We start from the raw sequence: 6,088 nt of genomic DNA on the forward strand, positions 1-6,088 counted from the left end.
GTTTTTAGATACCCGGTGGATGTAGGAGTCACAACCTACAAAGCTTAGGAAGTCCCTGTCAAGTTTTGTAAGACATTGTCATGTTATATTGGAGTTAATCCACGAGAATATAGAATAATCCGGCGAATACTTTATGGATATAATTACACCATTCGTCTGGGAGTTTGGCCAAAAGACAATACTGATGTGCCATGAGATTGTTTATCCGATTATCAAAAGACAAAACCCCTTATTCAGGCTGCTTTAGCGGAATTCAGAAAAGATAAATCAGACCGGCTATCATCTTCACATGACTCATTGGGTGGACCACTTTTTCAAGATCCCTTTGATTTGGACCATCATTAAGTCTTAGAGACTTCTCATTAATGATAAATATGGACAGCTGGCCCCAACATGTTATGTTAGGAACATATTTATCTCTCAGTAATATTCCTATAGATCTAAGTGATATCCCTTCATGATCTAATGATGTTCCATCAAACTCTTATCAGTCTCCTCCTAAAAAGTCGCGATAAGAATCTGCATTGAGATCCTCCCATATGGATTTTTGCAACCTGCTAAGGAAAATATCGAAGAAATGAGAAAAATGTGTGATTGGGAAGTTATCATGCGCCACTCAAAAAACGCAATAGAGACATGATGCCCATCCCTTTCGTCATCAGACGATGAATAAAAAACGGTGTCCGGATGATTCACATATTATAAATGATATGTTGATCAGTCACAATAATGAGTTACGTTATGTTGATGAGTCACGTGTTGAATCATAATGTTGTAATCAATATATAAGGTGAGTCACAGTATCGTAATTATTGTTTATGATAAGTCACGGTCTTAGGTGTCCTAATGTGATCTATGTGTTTTTTTTAGGTATTAATTTGCCTGTGTCATCGATGATGTAACTTTACTTGTCTTTTCTTTTCCTTCATGCTTATAAAAGGCATCGTTTGTAATAACATGGGCAAAACTAGCCTTCGATAATAAAATCATGTGTTTGAGTGCCTAAATCATGCAAAGCTAATTCTTTATTTTTCTCTTCAAATTCCTGTCCGGTATTAGAGATTTTATAATGGTATGATAACATCATATCCTGGTAGTATGTTCTGCACTTGCCTTCATGAGGATCTTGCGCATCAAAAATTGAGGCCAGAAGGCCTTATGTTTGGAATAAGGGTTTTGTTGGATGCTAAAAGTCGATCCCGATAGAGTAAGGCCTAAGAGAGGCACTGCGAGGAGACTGAATACCCGAATTTGCTAAGTTGTTATTCTGAACATAGACCCTTTCATTACTTCCTTTGTAATAGAAAGATACATTTCGAATATATGACAACTTCAATCCCAAAAAAGTACCGAAACTGTCCAAGATCCTTCATCTCGAACTCTTGTCCAAGAAACTTCTTCAACTTGCTGATTTCATCACTACCATTTCCTATGACAATAATGTCATCTATAAAGACAATGAGAATAGCGACTCTAGCACCCGATCTTTTCACAAATAAAGTATTATCAACATTACTCTATTTATACCCAACAGAGACCATAGCTTCTTGAAACCTACCAAACCAAGTTCAAGGTGACTGTTTAAACCATAGAGTACGCATTTTAGCTTGCACACTTTATTTTGAGTTTTGTCACAAGAAAAACCTAGAGGAATCTCTATATACATCTCCACTTATAACTCTCTATGAAGAAAGGCATTCTTTACATCTAACTGCTAAAAATCCCATCCAATGAGGATATGTTTGTCCGGTGACCTAGAACCAAAGATTTTAGTGGTGAGGAAACACTGTGAGAAGAGCTGAAGGGTAATGGGTTTGCTTCGGACTCTTGTAGCAAAAGTATCTTCAGAAGGAGAATTAAACAAGCATCAACACACGGTATCTCGATTATGCGAGAACAAGCACATGGGATCTCATTTATTTTTAATCGAAATCCATTGGTTCTTTTGAAATCCATCGGACATCCAGAATTCACCAGGCATCCGAAATCCATTGGGTAACGTCCCAAAATCCATCAGCGACAGCTTTAGTCCCTATTGTGTCCATGCATCAAAATCACACAATCCGATTTTTATATTCTCTTTATTAGCCCATGCAAACAAAAGGGCCCGAAGGCGTGCGTGCTAGTGTAACTCATGGATAATAATCCGTAATCCTCTAGTATGTCGGCCACGGTCTAGGGCTCGTGGCTTGATCCGACGTGCCAAACGTCGAACTAGAACCCAACTTAGCTCGGATTCGATACGCCTCAATATCGAACCTTTACCAAGCAAGGTCCGGTCCGTAACGCCATAGCGTGCATACAAGACCATACGTTCCCTTTTTCGCGGCCGAGTCATGCTTCGGCTCATGATTATGTTACACAAATGACAAAATAATCAAACAAACATCAAGCAAGTCCCAATCACGGATCGGGTAAAACATAAGTCAACAACGTATCTCAACATCCTATCCAAGATTAGGGAATCTACTTACTACTAGAGACCAAAAGAGGTGGTCCTAGTGTTTTCGGTAAAGACAAAAAGGGCAAGATGAGTGGAGCCGAATGAGAGGGAAGGTGGGCATTAGAAGGGTGGTGACTGAGGGAGAGGTAGGCATGAGGAAGTGGTGGTGGTGGCGAGAGAAAAATGGAGGTAAGGTAGGGACACACCTATTTAAATGCCAAGCCTTATTGGTGGCCTTTCCTAAGGTTAATGATGAAAGGTTGCCTAAAGTCCTATCTAATGATTATGATTGCCTAAAAGTCGTTGTAATGATTAAGCTTGTCTCACAAGCCTTTTATTTGGGTCAGGTATCTCTAAACTTGGTTCCCAAATCTCTAAATAGGGTCATGATGCCCTATCAGTTCATTTATGGCTAAGCTTTCAAGACAAGTTTCAATAATTGCTTCCAAGACAAGTTCCAATAATTGCCTCCAATTGACTTGACTCACTTTGGCTTCTTGTTTCCCACGTTTTGGGTGTGAAAGGCCTCTTGGGCGTGTAAGGCTTCTTGCCTCTTCAAGACACTCCAATTATTGGTAAGGTGAGTCACCCCTTCTATTATTACTCATGGGACACCTAAGCTTGCACTCACAAAATCCCATACGAAAATGATCACACGAGTTTAATAAAATATATATGCATCTTCTTATATTAACATTAGCATTACCATACAATGTCTAAGTAAAATACAAAATACATAATTCCTGGGAAGGGTTAGGGTTACCTAACTTCAACATTATACTCTTACTCCCAAAAGCCTGCATATACACTGTTGAACCATTAACTAAGGGTCGACAACTTCACCTATCGACAAGCCATCATCGTCAAAACCTAGAGGACCATCAAAGCCCCTAAGTGATCCAACCAACTCGCTCTCAATGTTAACATACCAAGCGACATATTGATTGGTAATCCACTCTGGTAATCCCATCTCGACCCATATGATTGTACTACACTTAGCATATATTACAGTGAATTCAAGTACAAACGCATATTCACGAACACAATCGACTAGCATGGGAGCTCCCAAAGAAATGTCGATTAAGGAAATGGGTTGGGTGCATTAATTGATGTCCAAAAAATAAGAAGAGGGAAAGTGATCATCATCTTCGTTCTTTACGTTTTGTTGTGGTGCAGAGCCAAAGCAGTCGGCAATGGAAAATTCGACTTCCTGGGAGAGGAAACTCACTAGAGAACAGTGGGAGGAGGACAGAGCTGAGTGGAAGAGACTCGAGCTATACTTCAATGGGATCTCTTATGGCGTCGCGGCCATGTTCATTCTACTCTTGATGTTCTTCTTCCTACAGCCCTTCTTTCTTCACCTTTTCCGGCGAATATCTCCTTCTCCCTTTTCATCACCGGCGGAACATGCGAACCAAGACCAACATCCCGTGGTAAGCCTTGTCTCTATTTTTGTTTTCTTTCTCTTGCCAGTCTTAACATTATTATTGAACTGGAAAAACGACCCACCGGTTTTCTTTTCCTCCTTCTGATCTTTTCTCTATGATTTCTTTTTTATTACAGCTTGTACAGGTGATCCTGCCACTGATGCTTGGAGAGCTTTACCCCACTCACATTGCCTAGCATACTCTTCTTGCTCTGATTCCAAGAAGAGGCTCTGAGATGCAAATTAGGGAAAACGAAGACAAGGCTTGTGGCAGGTATGCTATCCCACACACAAATATCTCTCTAGGCCTTTATAAAAGGGACTGCCTTTTACCCACTAAGCCCCTCTTCTAATTTTGATTCGCACCTTAGAACTGCTTTATAGTAGCAGAAATCTAATATACAGGTTCCATACCATGGCAAGTGCAGAGCATACTACCAAGACTAATCAGCGCACGTACGTTTGTTTAGAGAATCATACCAGGCAGAAAGGCAGAAGCAAAGATTTAGAGATTCATAACACAAATTTTATTTCTTGAGGCTTTTTTTCTGAGAGCATATCGTGCCTCTAAATTTTACAAGTGTGGCCTATTATAGGCTCAAACGATTATACAAACGAACAATTATTTGTGAGGTTCTGGAAGTCACCAATAATTTAACACTCTCCGACTGACTCTAAAGACTTTCACATCGACATATGACTTTTTCAACCTACATATGACTGACAAACACATAATAAGCTTTCGGACGACATTTTTCTTTATTGTTACAGTGCCGATATAGTACTGCTACAATGTCAAACTGTGCTTGAACATTATATGAACAGTGCGTGAACAATGCATGTGAATAGTGCATGAATAGTAATTTTTCCAACAACGGACTAATTTTTCAAACACGATTGTCACGGCTTCAGAAGTCATATTTATGGATAGGTTTTTTGGTATTGTCATCATCAGAGCTGTTCGAACTACCTCCGCCCTTTTGTCTCCTGTAATTTCTGAGGATTCGTTCAATTTCCACAGTCTCAATGTCCACATCTTCATGAAGTTCCAAAGACTTTTGCTTTTTTCGTGAAGACTCCGGAACGTCTGCAGAACTTGAGGCAATATCAGTGGAACTTGATGGCATATGTGGCTGAGGAAAATTCTCTAAATTATCTTTGTCATTGCCTAAACTGAGTGCTAATTGTAGCTCACTGTAATCATACGGATTTTGCGATAATGGTCATTCCCATGGATCTTGTGACTGAGGGGCTTGAGATGAGGATGAGGTTTCTTGGGATGAGGATGAGGCAACTTTATCTGAAGAAGCAGCAGCATCCATATCTGTTTACATATCTATGCCATAATATTATCCCAATGCTATATCAATTATTGTCCGATAGCTATAATCAGCTAGATGATCCCAAGACACACCGGTAGAACTGGCTGGCCATACGTCTGGTGGTATCACGTGGTTGTATTTGTGACATCCGGAAATTTCGTAATAATAAATAATTGACGTGGGGAATTTTCTATGATCGAGAATGATACGAGGATTATAAAGCCAAGAACTACTTAAGTTGGTATTTTTACGGACGCGTAGAGATTTTCATCGGATCGTATTTCGCGAAGTGCGGATTTAGAAATGAAATCGTTCCGAGTTCGACGTGTTTAATATTTTAAACGTTATCGTGTACGCTAATCGTAGTGCAATATTGGTGGGGATTATTAGTATTGATTAATTTTGGTAAAGTAAGGTTAGCCTTTTTCTATTTGGTCGTTAAGGAAAAGGGATGAGATATTCTTATGAAAATATCTTCTGGACTCTCCTATTTCCTCACGTGATTATTGAAGAGGAAGCTTGATCGAAAGCCACCTGACCCCTTAAGTCATCTTCTGCCCAACTAGACACCTAGCCTAAGTAATGATTTTCCTTGGCCATCACTTCTTCTTTGATCTCTTACACGTGGCCATGATAGAAGGAGAAGATGCCACCTGTGAGTGCATTGAATTTACCCACCCCTTCGTATACTTCTCAGCTTTCATCTTCGTATGGGAAATTACCGAAGACAATTTTACCAAACCTACACTCTCTCCTTCACTTTCTACTTCCACCATCACCGATCCAGAATTTCCGAGAGAGCTTTAATCTTTGGGGTGTTCAGATTCTGCACAAGGTAAGTGAAAACTCTAGGTTTAAGCTAAGTAAATCTACTTGGCACTTGCAACTTAGTTGCTT

Source organism: Syzygium oleosum, unplaced genomic scaffold, assembly GCF_021117445.2.
Source record: "Syzygium oleosum isolate NSW1041296 unplaced genomic scaffold, Sole_v2.1 Sole_v2.03, whole genome shotgun sequence".
Taxonomy (NCBI): Eukaryota; Viridiplantae; Streptophyta; class Magnoliopsida; order Myrtales; family Myrtaceae; genus Syzygium; species Syzygium oleosum.